At 37.6% G+C, this 15,118-nt stretch overlaps 1 pseudogene; it reads left to right on the top strand.

The window, feature by feature from the left end:
* The first annotated feature begins 512 nt into the window (after positions 1–512).
* Positions 513–15,118, top strand: part of LOC129083030 (40S ribosomal protein S2-like) — a 42,266-nt pseudogene continuing 27,660 nt past the window's right edge.

Consider the following 15,118-nt stretch of genomic DNA (forward strand, 5'->3'; position numbering starts at 1 on the left):
TTCGCAAGATATAAATTAAAATGAAGTACTAAAATGATATTCAAGTATCACTTTCCAAAAGTGCAGGAAAGGGGACACAGAGGAATGGAAAACAGAAGGAACAAATAGAAAACAAATAATAAATTGGTAGACTTAAGGTCAAACATACCAATTATCACATTAAATGCACAAAATCTAAACACAAAATTGTTATATACAGATTTGCAGGATGAATTTTTAAAAATACCCAACTATATCCTACAAGAAACCTACATTAAATATACTGATGTATGTAGATTAAAAGTAAAGATTGGAGGGGCAAAATATGGATACATTTTCCACTACACCTTCATTGGCTAAGCAGCTGTCAAGAACAAAGGTCATGTCTTCTGATACCTGGCAAACAAATGCATTATTGCCTCACAAATTGATTGTTTCTCTGAGATGGCCAAAAGTGGTTTGGGTAGAAGTTTCAGGAACAAGTGGAGGAACAGCTGCCTTCCTATGAGACTAGAGAGATTCCATGAAAGAGTATGGATGCCATGCAGGAAGCAATGGTCTCAGCAGAGGAGGTGTTTGAAACTGCTTGGAAGCTGGAGAAACAGGAGAAAAACGATGGAAGAAGTAAAACAAAGGGCTGGTTGACATTGTCCTCACATCTTCTGCAAACAGCAGTAGTACCCTGGAGAAGGCTGAATAGACAAGTGACAAACCCAAAAAGAAGAAAAAATGCCCCAGAAAAAAAGGCTCCTCAGAAGAATTTAATGGAAAACCTGTCTATCTCTTTTTCCAAATGCAAGAAAAAAATCTTTTTCCAAGGAGTAGTTAGTTAGTAGTGATCTTTAAAAGACAGATAACAGTGGAAGTCATCCCAAAAGGAAGAAATTGTTCCCCCAAAAGAAATCAGTTAGTGACTCTAAAGAGGCAGGAAGCATCTGTCCCCAGGAAAAAGGGGAAAATCTCCAATTAGAAAATGGGCAAAGGACATGAACACTTCTCCAAGGAGGACATACACAGGGCCCAGAGGCATATGAAATGATGCTCAGCATCACTAGCCATCAGAGATGCAAATTAAAACTGCAGTGAGATACCACTTCACACCTGCCAGAATGGCCAACATAAACAAATCAACAAACAAGTGCTGGAGAGGTTGTGGAGAAAAGGGAACCCTAGCACACTGTTGGTGGGAATTCAGATTGGCACAGCGACTGTGGAAAACAATATGGAATTTACTCAAAAAATTAAAACTGCAGCTGACTTTTGACCTAGCAGTTCCACTTCTGGAATTATACCCTAAGAATCCTGAAACACCAATTCAAAAAAAACTTAAGCACACCAATGTTCATAGCAGCATTATTTACAATATCCAAGTATTGGAAACAGCCTAAGTTTCCATCAGTAAATGAGTGGATCAAAAAACTGTGGTACATTTACACAATGGAATATTACACAGCAGAAAGAAAAAGGAAGCTCCTACCCTTCACGATGGCATGGACGGAACTGGAAAGCATTGTGCTAAGTGAAAAAAGCCAGGCAGTGAAGGACAAATGCCATATAATCTCACCTATAAGTAGAACCTAGTCAACGAAACAAACAAGCAAGCAAAATATCCTCACAAAACTAAAACCACAAAAGACTGAATAGCCATAGCAATCTTAAGAAAAAGAACAAAGTGTGAGGTATCACACTACCTGATATCAAACTATACTACAAGCCAATAGTAATCAAAACAGAATGGTACTGGTATAATAAAAGACATATAGATCAATGAAATATAATAGAGAACCCAGAAATAAACCACAACTATATAGTCAATTAATCTATAACACAGGATGAGAACATAAAATAAGGTACAGTCTATTCAATAAATGGTGTTGGGAAGATTAGGCAGATGCTAGATAAAATGAAACAATATCACTTTCTTACACCCAAAATGGATTAAAGATTTAAATGTAAGACTCAAAAAAACTCCTAAAAGAGAAAATAAGTAGTAAAATCTCTGAGATTTCTTTTAGCAATATTTTTTCTCATATATACCCTCAGGCAAGGAAACAAAAGAAAAAATAAACAAATGGGACTGCATCAAACTAAAAAGTTTTGCACAGCAAAGGAAAATATCAACAAAATGAAGACAACCTACTGAATGGAAGAAGATATTTGCCAATGATACATCTAATAAAGGGGTACTATTTGAAATATACACAGAGCTCACAAAACTCAACACTAAAAAAATGAACAATCAAAAATTGGGCAGTGAACCTGAATTGGCACTTCTCCAAAGAGGACATACAAGTGCACAATGGACATATGAAAATGTGCTCAATATCACTAATCATCAGAGAAATGCAAATTAAAGCCGCAATGAGATATGATCTCACACCTGTCAGAATGACTATCATCAATAAATCCACAAATTACAAGTTTTGGTGAGGATGTAGATAAAAGGGAAACCTGTGTACTCTTGGTGGGAATTCAGATTGGTGCAGCCATTATGGAAAACAATAAGAGATTTCCTCAAAAAATTAAAAATGGAACTGCCTTATGAGGCAGCAATTCCACTTCTGGGGATATATCTGAAGAAACCCAACTTAAAAGAATATGTGCACCCTATATTCATTGCAGCATTATTTATAATAGCCAAGACTTAGAAACAATCCAAGTGCCCATCAATAAATGAGTAGATAAAAAAGATGTGGTGTATATATACAGTGGAATATATTCATCCATTAAAAGGAATGAAATCTTACCATTTTAAAAGCATGAATGGACTTAGAGGGTGTTATACTAAGTAAAATAAATCAGAGAGGGACAAATATTATATAATTTCACTTATGTGTGAATCAAAAGAACAGTATAAACCAAAATAGGAACAGATTCACAGATACAGATGGTTGCCAGAAGACAGGGAATTTGGGGGACTCAGTGGAAAATGTGAAGGAATTAAGGACTTCCCATCAAGATGGTGGCATAAGTAAACACAGGTCACTTCCTTGTACAACCACATCAAAATTACAACTAAACGATAGAAAAAACATCACTCAGAACCATCAGAAATCAACTTGAATGGAAATCTGACAAATATGGAATTAAAGAAACAACATCCATCCAAAATGATAGGTGGCACAGATATACAGAATGGGTTGGTCCCGCATCGAAGTACAGTGCATAAAAATCCAGGAGGGATCTCTCAGAAGTGAGGAGCACCAGCCCCACCCCAGGACCCCAAGCCCAGGGTTCCAGTGCCAGGAAGATAAGTCCCCATAACTATTGGCTGCAAAAACCAGCAGAGATCAAGTCAGTGGAAGAAAATGCTTGAGCCCAAAGCAAATCCCCTTAAAGAACTCACACATAGACTTACCCAGAATCACTCCCCCTGAGCTCCAGCACCAGAGTGGCATCTTGAAAGGCACCAGAGGCATACATAGAGGAACTGAAGTGTCTGGCATCAAGCCAAGAGCTGGGAGACAGCTTTCTTCCAGACAGAAAGGTGGTGAAAGGCCACTGTTCCTTTTCTGAACATTCCCCTCCTCCACCACCAACAGAACCACAGAGCCAGGAGGTGGATGCCATATCTGATAGTCAATCAACCTGGCTAACATGGTTTTCCCTGCCCTGGAGATCCCCTGAAACTCTATCCCACCCAACTTACAGGTCCAACCAAGCTGTTAGTGACCTCTCCATATGAATGGCTGATCTCTGCTCGTGTTTCAGAACTTTCTAAGTCCTCTCAAACAAGCAACAGCTGACTTCAATCAACCCCAGGCCCACTTACCTCTTGCTAAATGGCTCCAGGACTGGGACTAGCAGCAGCCAGCCAAGATTAGAGCTTGGCTTTGCCTGGGAATCTCCAAGTCCAGCAAAAGTAGAAGCCGTCTCAGATTGTTTTATAGCCCAGGTAGGGTGGCCCTGGGCAAAACACAGGTTGGGGCTGATCTTGCCCTGCACTAACTGGGAAACCCAGAGCCTGCACACCCAATGGACAGCTACAGACCACATCAGAGTACCACCTCATTGCCCCTGCACAGCTGATCCTCCATGGAGGGTGGAGGTTGGTGGTCAATGGTCATAGGTAATCTGTACAGCTGACTGGTCTGGGTAAATCCCCCCACTTCCATTGACCTGCCAACAGGAATCAAGGCTTAACTACAGGAGGAGGGTGTACTCAGTGCACATAAAGGGTGTACCTCAAGTACCCAGCTTGAGTGATAGGTTAAGCTGTGCCACTGAACCTTACAGGACACCTGCTACATTAGGTCACGCTCCCAAGACAGGGAATCATAGCAGCTCTACTTAATACATAGAAACAAAGTCAGGGAGGCTGCCAAAATGAGGAAACAAAGAATCATGGCCCAAATGAAAGAACAGATCAGAACTCCCTAAAAAGAGCTAAACAAAATGGAGATAAGCAATCTATCAGATGCAGAGTTCAAAACACGGGTTATAAGGATGTTCAAGGAACTTAGTGAGGATCTCAAGAGCATAAAAAAAGATCTAATTAGATCAAAGCCAACACTAATTGAAATAATGAACAACTAACAGGGAAACAACAGTAGAGTGGATGAAGCTGAGAATCGAATCAATGATTTGGAAAATAAGGAAGCAAAAAACAACCACACAGAACAAGAAGAAGAAGAAAGAATCCAAAAAAATGAGGATAGTATAAGCAGCATCTTGGACAACATCAAGAGATCCAACATTCACATCACAGAGGTTCCAGAAAGAGAAGAGAAAGAGCAAGAAATTGGAAATATATCTGAAAAAATAGTGAAAAAAAACTTCACCTAATTTGGTGAAGGAAATAGACATGGAAGTCCAGGAACCACAGAGAGTCCAAACAAGATGGATGCAAGAGACCCATCTAAGACACATCATAATTAAAATGCTAAAGGGTAAAGATAAAGAAAGAATCTTAAAGGCAGCAAGAGAAAAGTAGTTACCAGATGGTTGCCAGATGGGAGGGGGTGCAGAAAATGGATGAGGGGTGAGGGGATTAAGAAATACAAATAGGTAGTTACAGAATAGCCATGGGGATGTAAAGTACAGTACATGAAATGGAATAGCCAAAGAATTTATACATATGACCCATGGGCATGAACAATGGTGGGAGGTTTGCCTGAGGGAAGGGGGAGTGTGAAGCAGAGGAGGCAAGGGGGGGAAATCAGGACAACTGTAATAGCACAAGGAATAAAATATAATTTTTTAAAACCCAATTACAACAAGAGAGCTAATATAAACAGCATAAAGCGTATCCCAAGAGCATCAAGTTCAGGAGATCAAGAAGACTACACCATTGAATTTCACAGGTCTCCTACCATAGAATGTCACACCACAAACTCAGGGAGTCAAAGTAGATCAATATAAGAAGCAGAAAAAAGAAGAGTACCTAAAATAGAGACACAAAGAAACAACCTCCAATCAAAAAGAAAGGAGGAATCCCCAGAAAGAATGCTATATGATATAGAGGCAAATAAACTATCAGATATTGGGTTCAAAATAAAGGTTATAAGGAAGCTCAATGAGCTCAGTGAGAACTACAAAGCACTACAGGGAAGTTACAAGGAACTTACTGCAAACTACATCAACATGAAAAAAACATAGAAACTATCCATAAGAGCTAGGAAGAAATGATTAATACAATTCCTGAATTGAAGAACACAGTAGAAAGAATTAAAAACAAGCTAGATTAATCACAGGATCAAATCAGCGAACTAGAAGACAAAATAGAAAAAATTCTCAGACGGAACAACAAAATAAAAAAAGACTCAAAAGAATGAAGAAGATTTAAGGGAATGGCATGACAACATGAAATGTAATAATATCCATATCATAGGAATACCAAAAGGAGAAGAGGAGCAAGAAATAGAAAACCCATTTGAAAAAGTAATGACAAAAAAACTTCCCTAACTTGATGAGAGAAAAAGTCACACAAGTCCAGGAAGCACAGAGGGTCCCAATCAAGATGACTCCAAAGAGGCCTACTCAGGACACATCATAATTAAAATGGCAATGTTTAAATACAAAGAGAGAAACTAAAAGGCAGCAAGGAAGAAACTAGTAACACACAAGAGAGCTCTGATACGGCTAGCAGCTGATTTCTTAACAGAAACATTACAAGCCAGAAGGGAATGGCAAGGAATATTCCAAATAATGAAGAGCAAAGACCTGCGACCAAGACTACTTTACCCAGCAAGACTCTCGTTTAGAATAAAAGGCGCAATAAGGAGCTTCCCAGACAAATATGAAAGGCTAAAAGAAAACGTCTCCACCAAACCAGCATTGCAAGAGATGCTAAAAGGACTGCTTTAAGAAGATGAAGAAAAGGAGACAGAGAGAAACACAAGAACAAAGGGGGAGGGAAGGGCAATGAATGAGTACTTATAGATAATAACCTTAAATGTAAATGGATTAAAAGCTCCAATCAAAAGACATAGAGTAATTGAATGGATAAGAAAACATAACCCACACATATGCTATCTACAAGAGACCCACCTCAGAACAAAAGACCTACACAGACTGAAAGTGAAGAGGTGGAAAAAAAAATACTCCAAGCAAATGGACCTAAAAAAAAAAAAATCTGGGATAGCAATACTTATATCAGACAAAATAGATTTCAAAACAAAGGCCATAAAAAGAGACAGAAGGAACCTTCATAATACTCAAGGGAAGACTCTATCAGGAAGATATAACCCTTGTAAACAAATATGCACCCAACATAGGAATACCCAAATATATAAGGAAAATCTTGGAGGACTTCAAGAAAGATACTGACGGCCACATACTTATTCTAGGGGATTTTAACACCCCACTGTCAACAATGGATAGATCTTCCAAGCGAAGCATCAACAAGGATATCGTGGCATTGAACAACACTCTAGATCAAATGGACTTAATTAATACAGAGCCTTTCACCCCAAAGAAGCAAAATATACATTCTTCCAAAGGCACCTGGAACATTATCAAAAACAGGCCACATGGTAAGTCACAAACAAGACTCAACAAATTAAAGAAAACTGAAATTATATCAAACATCTTCTCAGATCACAATGGCTTAAAACTAGAAAACATTCAAAATCATGGAGATTGAATAACATGTTATTAAATAACGAATGGGTTAACAGTGAGATCAAGGAAGAAATCAAAAATTTCTGGAAACAAATGAAAATAATAACACAACAGTCCAAAACAGATGGGACACAGTGAAGGCTACCCTGGGAGGGAAGTTTGTAGCAATACAGGCCTACCTAAAAAAAGATAGAAACATTTCAAATAAACAACCTAACCCTACATCTACGAGATCTAGAGGAACAACAACAAACAAAGCCCAGGGCAAGTAGAAGGAAGGAAATAATAAAGATCAGAGCAGAATTAAATGACATAGAGACTAAAAGAACAATTCAAAAAATCAATTAATCCAGGAGCTGGTTCTTTGAAAAGATAAACAAAATCAACATTCCTTTAACAAAACTCATCAAAAAGAAAGATACGGGACCCAAATAAACAAAATCAGAAACAAAAGAGGAGAAATCACAACCAATACTACAGAAATACAAATGATTGTAAGAAATTACTATGAACAACTATGTGCCAAGACATCTGACAACTGGGCAAAATGTACTGATTTCTAGAAACATATAATCTTCCAAAACTGAGTCAAGAAGAAGCAGAAAGCCTGAATAAACTGATAACAATTCTTGACGTTAAAGTAGTAATCAAAAACCTCCTGGCACTCAAAAGCCCTGGAACTGACAGCTTCACAGGCTAATTTTACCAAACATTTAGGGAAGAGCTAACTCCTATCCTTCTCAAACTATTCAAAAATTCAAGAAGAGGTAAGACTCCCAAACTCTTTTTATGAGGCCAGTATTATACTATTTCCAAAACCAGGCAAAGACACAAGAAAGAAAGAAAACTACAGGCCAATATCACTGATGAACATAGATGCTAAAATCCTCAATAAAATATTGGCAAACTGCATCCAGCAATACATTAAAAATATCATACACCATTATCAAGTGGTATTCATCACACAGATGCAAGATAGTACAATATTCACAAATCAATAAACATAACACACCATATAAACAAAATGAAAGACAAAAATCACAAGATCATATCAATAGATGCTAAAAAAGCATTTGATGAAATACAGCACCCATTTATGATAAAAAATGCTCAGCAAGTGGGAATAGAGGGAGCATACCTCAAAGAAATAAAGGCCATATATGAGAAACCTGCAGCCAACATCATATTCAACAGGCAAAAACTAAAAGCTGTCCCCCTAAGATCAGAAACAAGACAAGGATGTCCACTTTCACCACTGTTATTTAACATAGTACTGGAAGTTCTAGCCATAGCGATCAGACAAGATGAAGAAATAGAAAACATCCAAATTGGAAAGAAGGAAGTAAATTGTTATTAGTTGCAGACAACATGATAGTGTACATAGAAAACCACATAGGCACCACCAAAAAACTACTCGACCTAATAAAAACTACTCAGCAAAAAAGCAGGATACAAAGTAAATATTCAGAAATTGAAGGCATTTTTGCACACTAACAATGAAATATCAAAAACTATGAAAACAATCCAATTTACTCTAGCAACAAGAAAAATGAAATACTTAGGAATAAACTTAACCAAAGAGGTAAAACCCTATATTCGGAAAACTACAGAACACTGAAGAAAGAAATTAAGGAAGATACCAAATGGAAACATATATTGTGTTCATGGATTGGAAGAGTCAACATCATTAAAATGTCCATACTACCCACCCAAAGCAATTTATAGATTCAATGCAATTCTTATTAAATATCAATGACATATTTCACAGACATAGAACAAATATTTCAAAAAATCATATGGAACCAAAAATGACCCTGAATAGATGCAGCAATACTGACAAAGAAGAACAAAGCAGTAGGGATCACAATAGTTGATATCAAACTATACTACAAGGCCACTGTAATCAAAACAGTCTGGTACTGGCATAAGAACAGACACTAGATCAATGGAACAGAATAGAGAACCCAGAAATAAACCCATGTCTCTATGGTCAATTAATTATTCGACAAAGAGTGCAGAAGCATAAAATGGAGTAAAAATAGCCTCTTCAACAAATGGTACTAGGAGATCTGGACAGCTTCATGCATAAAAAAAGTGAAACTAGGCCACTAATTTACACCCTACACCAGAATAAATTCAAGATGGATAAAAGACCTAAACTTAAGCTGCAACACCATAAAAGTCTTAGAGGAAAACATGGGCAGAAAAATTTCATATATCTCATGCAGAAATATTGTTGCTGGTACAACCTCTGGGGCAAGAGAAATAAAAGAAAGAATAAACAAACGGGACTACATCAAATTAAAAATCTTCTCCATGACTAAAGAAAACACCATCAATATGAAAAGGGGACCAACCATATGGGAAAATATATTTGCCAATTATACCTCAGACATGGGTTGATCTCCAAAAATACATAAAGAATTCATATGACTCAACACCAGTAAGACAAACAATCCAATTAAAAAATGGGCAAAGGACCTGAAAGACGCTTCTCCAAGAAGGACAAATAGAGGGCCCATAGGCTTATGAAAGGATGCTCAATAGTACTAGCCATCAGAGAGATGCAAATTAAAACCACAATGAGATAACACCTCACACCAGTCAGAATGGACAACATAAACAAGCCAACAAACACAAGTACTGGCAAGGTTGTGGAGAATAGGGAACCCTAGTGCACTGTTGGTAGGAATGCAGACTGGTACAGCCATCATGGAAAACAGTATGAAATTTCCTCAGAAAACTAAAAATGGAGCTGCCATTTGACCCAGCAATTTCACTGCTGGGATTATACACCCTAAGAATCCTGAAACACCAATTCAAAACAACCTATGCACCCCTATATTCATAGCAGTACAATTTACAATAGCCAAGTGCTGGAAACAGACTAAGTGCCCATCAGTAAATGAGTGGATCAAAAACCTGTGGCACATTTACACAATGGAATACTATGCAGCAGAAAGAAAGAAGGAACTCCTGCCTTTTCACAACAGTATGGATGGAACTGGAGAGTATCATGCAGGTAGCAAAAGAAATACCATATGATCTCACCTGTAACAGGTACTTAATGAACAAAACAAACTAACAAAATAGAACCAGAGGTGTGGAAACAAGGAACAAACTGACAGGGACCAAAGGGGAGGAAGAAGGGGGATAAGGGAGGAAAGAAGGGGAAGGGCCTAGTTAAAAACAAGTATAAATGACCCATGGACGTGGACAATGGGTTGGTGATTGACTGTGGGCTGGGGGCTGGTCAGGGGAGAGCAATGGGAAAATTGGGACAACTGTAACAGTCCAACAATAAAAAGAAGATATCATTCCCCTCAAATAACCAAGCAGAGAAATAATTCATCAAATGCCATGAATAACCAAGGTAACAAGGTAGTTCAAAAAGAAAATGAAAAATCTCCAGAAAGTAAATTTAAATGACAGAGAATTCAAGATTGCACTTCTAAAAAAAGAACCTCAGTGAGATACTAACAAAAACTTAGAAATTAGCCCAATGATCTTAGAAATAAAAATCAATGAACAAAAGGAGTACATGACCAAAGAGATTGAAACATAAAAAAGAAAGAATCAGAAATTCTGTCATGGAAATAGAATACAGTGTGGTGATTGCAGGGCTGGGAGTGGGGGGAGAGGAGGTAGAAAAGGTATAAGGAAGATAAATGGTAATGGGAAAATACAATAAAAATGAGAAGAAATTCTGGAGCTGAAGGACTCAATAAATGAGATGAAAAATGAATTAGAGGACTTAATAAATAGGGAAGACCAGATGGAAGAAATAGTGACATAAAAGAAATCTATCCCAGCAAGCTGTGCAACGAGCTGGGCCTCATCTCCTCCCTGCCAACCGGTCTGTTGCCTGAGCTATTTAGTCTGTTGTGATGCATCAGGGAGGCCTGTATGGTTTAGAGCAGCAAGTAGAGGTGCCAGCCTAGTGGCCAGGACTCTGACCTATGGTGGCTAGTGATACAGAATGATATGGACTAGCCCCAGAAAAGGCATCCCCAGATAGTGATAAGAAAAAAGAGCAGTCAAATGCATCTGTTTCTCCTACAGCTTCAAAACATCATTATTCAAGATCACAAGCAAGGTGAAGAGAAAGAAAATGAAAGTCAGACAACAAAGGAAGAAAACACAGGAGCCAGAGCAGAAGCAAAGAGGCAAGAAGACATGAATCCAGAGATAAATTGGCTAAGAAACACAAGTCTGAGGAACATAATGACAAACAACATTCTTCTGAGAAAGGAAGAGCGCAACTAAATTCATCTGAAAATGGTGAGCACAGACACAAATGCAAAGAAAGGAGGTTATCAAGAGATAGAAGTCAGGTTCACACCACAAAGTCAGGAAATCAAGACAGATCAATTTAAGAAGCAGAAGCAAAAGAGAAGAGTCTCACAACTAAGGGGAAGACAAAGAAATACCCCCAGTCAAAGGGAAAGGAGGAATCCCCAGAAAGAGAAATAAATGAAATAGAAGCAAGTAAACAATCAGATATTGAGTTCAAAACAACGGTTCTAAGGAAGCTCAATAAGCTCAGTGAGCTCAGAGAGAATTCCAAAAAATGCAGGGAAACTACGAGGAACTTACTGCAAACTATAGCAGCATGAAAAAGGACATAGAAATTATCAATAAGAGACAAGAGGAAAGGAAGAATACACTTTCTAAATTGAAGAACACAGTAGAAGGAATCAAAAGCAGGCTAGATGAAGTCGAGGAACAAATCAGTGAGCTGGAGGACAAGGTACAAAAAAAGCTCCAGAAAGAGCAAGAAAATGAAAAAGGGCTCAAAAAGAATGAAGAGGCATTGAGGGAAATGCAAGCCAAAGTGAAAAGTAATAATATCTGTTTAATAGGGATACCAGAAAGAGAAGAGGATGAGGAAGGGATAGAGAGCCTGTTGGAAAAAGTAATGATGGAAAACTTACCTAATTGGAGGAGAGAAAAAGTCACACAAGTCCAGGAAGCACAGAGGATCTCATTCGAGAGGAACCCAATGAGGCCCACTCCAAGACACGTCATCATCAAAATGGCAAATATCAAAGACAAACAGAGAATCCTAAAGGAAGCAAGGGAGGAAGAGCTAGTAACTTATAAGGGAGCCCCGATACGGCTAACATCTGACTTTGCAACAGAAACACTGCAAGCCAGAAGGGAGTGGCAAGAAATATTCCAAGTTATGAAAAGCAAAGGCCCGCAAGCAAGACTGCTCTACCCAGCAAGGCTCTCAATTAAAACGGAACGTGAAATAAGGAGGTTCCCACACAAAAGAAGGCTAAACTAATACACTTCCACCAAACTAGCATTGCAAAATATGCTAAAGGGGTTGCTTTAAGAAGATAAAGAAAAAGAGCCTATGAATACCCAGTTCCTTTCACAGTCACCAATATTACCAATATTTTTAATACGTATTAATCTGATTGTGACAATGATGTGTTTTCTAATTGTTACTTTATTATTGAAACTAAACCTCTTTTTGTGTGTTTCTTGCCTATTTCTATTATTTTTAAAAAGCTTTAAATGAATTTTTTGTATTTTTTATCCATTTTTTGATTAAAGGTTTGTAAAATATTTGCCCTAAAAAAAAAAAACCCCTATTAACCCTGTTTTAGATGTGTTGCAAATATTTTCCTATTCTATTACTTGTCCTTTAACTTTTTTTGTTCGTATATTACTAAATAGCCTTAAATGTTTAATATAGTCATATTGTCAATATTTTACTTTAGAGTTTCTGGGTTTGAATATGTTACTTCAGAGTAAGAAAAATATTCTTGTGTGTATTTTCTCCTAAAGCTCCTTAGATTTTACATATTGACTTTTACCTCACCAGAATATTTCTTGTATAATGTGTGAAATAGGGCTGCATATTTGTTTTATTTCAAGTAATAGTGGTCCATGCTCCTTATTTGTTAAATAAGCCCTATTTTCCCCATTGATTTGAAATATCAATTTAATCATATATTACATTGTTAGACAGATATATATACATTTGTCTCTAGAATGCTCATTTTAGTTCATTGATCTTTGATTATTTCTGTGGTGGTGTCATGTTGGTTTAATTGCTGAGACTTTATAATGGTTTTAAACTTTTTAATATTTTATAATGGATCTTGACATTTAAAAGGTAAATAAATAGAATCAATCTGCATTTTAAAAAAAGAAAGAACGAAAGAAGGATCTCCTACCTTTTGTGACATCATGGGTGGAACTGGAGAATTTTATGTTAAGTGAAATAAGCCAGTCAGTGAAAGACAAATGCCATATGACCTCACCTATAAGTGGAATCTATTTAAAAAAATGAACTAACAAACAAAATAAACCACAGGCAAGGAAACATGGAGCAGACTGAAAGTGCCTAGAGGGGATGAGGAAGAAGGGCAATGGTAGAAAGAAGGAGAAGGGACTAAACAAAGAACATGTATGAGTGACCCATGGACATGGATGGACAACAGAATGGGAATTGACTGTGGGTGAGGAGGGCAGGGTGGGATGGGTGGAGGAGGGCAAAGGGGGGGAAATAGAGACAACTGTAATAGAATAAACATGATTTAAAAATTAAAAAAATTTGAAAAAACAAGACCCCACTTTACAATGGCATAGGGAACCCTTCTCAGCTACAAAGACAAACACAGACTCCAAGAGAAAGGGTGAAAGATGATACTCCAAGCAAATGACATCATGTGAAAAGCAGGTATAGCTGTACTTATGTTTAAAAAAATTGATTTCGAGATTTTCAAAAAGGTAACAAAAGACAAAGATGGACATTTTATAATGATAAAGGGGAAAATACATCAAGAAAACATTTTTTATATATACCCCCAACCTGGGAGCACCAAAATATATAAAGCAATTACTAACAGAACTAAAGGGAGAAACTGTCAAAAAAATACAATTATAGTAGAGTACCTAAATACTCCCATTTACAGTACTAGAATATCCAAACATAAAATCAATAAGGAAATAACAGCCTCAAATGACACATTAGACCAACTGGACATAATTGATATTATAGAGCTTTTCATTCCATAACATCAAAATATACATTCTTCTCTAGTTCACATAAAACATGTTCAAGGACAGACCATGTTGGAACACAAAACTAGTCTTAACAAATTTAAGAAGATTGAAATCAGAAAACCTCTGTTCAGTGTTCATGGTGTTCGCCTTCAGTCAAGATTCCAAATAACTTGATTCAGGTCTTCAGTCAAGATCCCAAGAAACTTGGTTTGGGAATCTACAAGGTCTGTCCATAAAAAGCCCACCATTGTTAATATAAAAAGAACTGATGTTACCTGGCAGCCAGGGAAAGAAGAATAGAATGCACATACATGAACAATGAAGACTTCATTGTACTAGTCAGTTGGCAGTAGACGCCAGTGAGTGAGCATCTGTACTCTGGCTATCACACTCAAAATGACTGAGTGAGTAGAGCAACGAATCTGCATCAAATTTTGCATTAAATTTGAACATTTCTCTGCAGAAACTATTCTGATGTTTCAGAAGGCTTTTGGGAACAATGCAGTGAATGCAGCGCAAATAAAAGTGTGGCACAAACACTTGAAACGTGGTCAAAAATCTGTTGAAAGTGATCCATGTTCTGGAAGACCTGAAACAAGCAGAACACCTGAAAATGTTGAGCATGTGCGGGCTGCAATCACCAACGATCTGCAACTGACAGTGCGAGAAGCAGCAGCTGATCTGGGGATTCCAAAAACTACTGTTTGAGATTTTGACACATGATCTTAACATGAAATATGTGGTAGCATAACTTGTTCCATGGCTTCTGCTACCAGAGCAGAAGGAACATAGTGCTGCAGTTGCTAATGACTTGATTCAAACCACAACCAATGAACCAGATTTCCTCAAAAAAGTCATAACAGGAGATGAATGGTGGGTCCAGGGCTATGATCCAAAAACAAAGGCCCAGTCATCCCAATGAAAGATGTTGTCCATCACAAGTTCACCACCCCCCCCCACCCAGGCCAAACAATAAAGAGTACTACCTCAATGTTCTTCATCAGTGGAGAAAAGCCATACAATGAAAATGGCTGCAGCTATGGGCAACTGGTAG

This window comes from Pteronotus mesoamericanus, unplaced genomic scaffold, assembly GCF_021234165.1.
Source record: "Pteronotus mesoamericanus isolate MK-2021 breed Mesoamerican mustached bat unplaced genomic scaffold, CSHL_Meso_final scaffold_165, whole genome shotgun sequence".
In the NCBI taxonomy this organism is placed as follows: domain Eukaryota; kingdom Metazoa; phylum Chordata; class Mammalia; order Chiroptera; family Mormoopidae; genus Pteronotus; species Pteronotus mesoamericanus.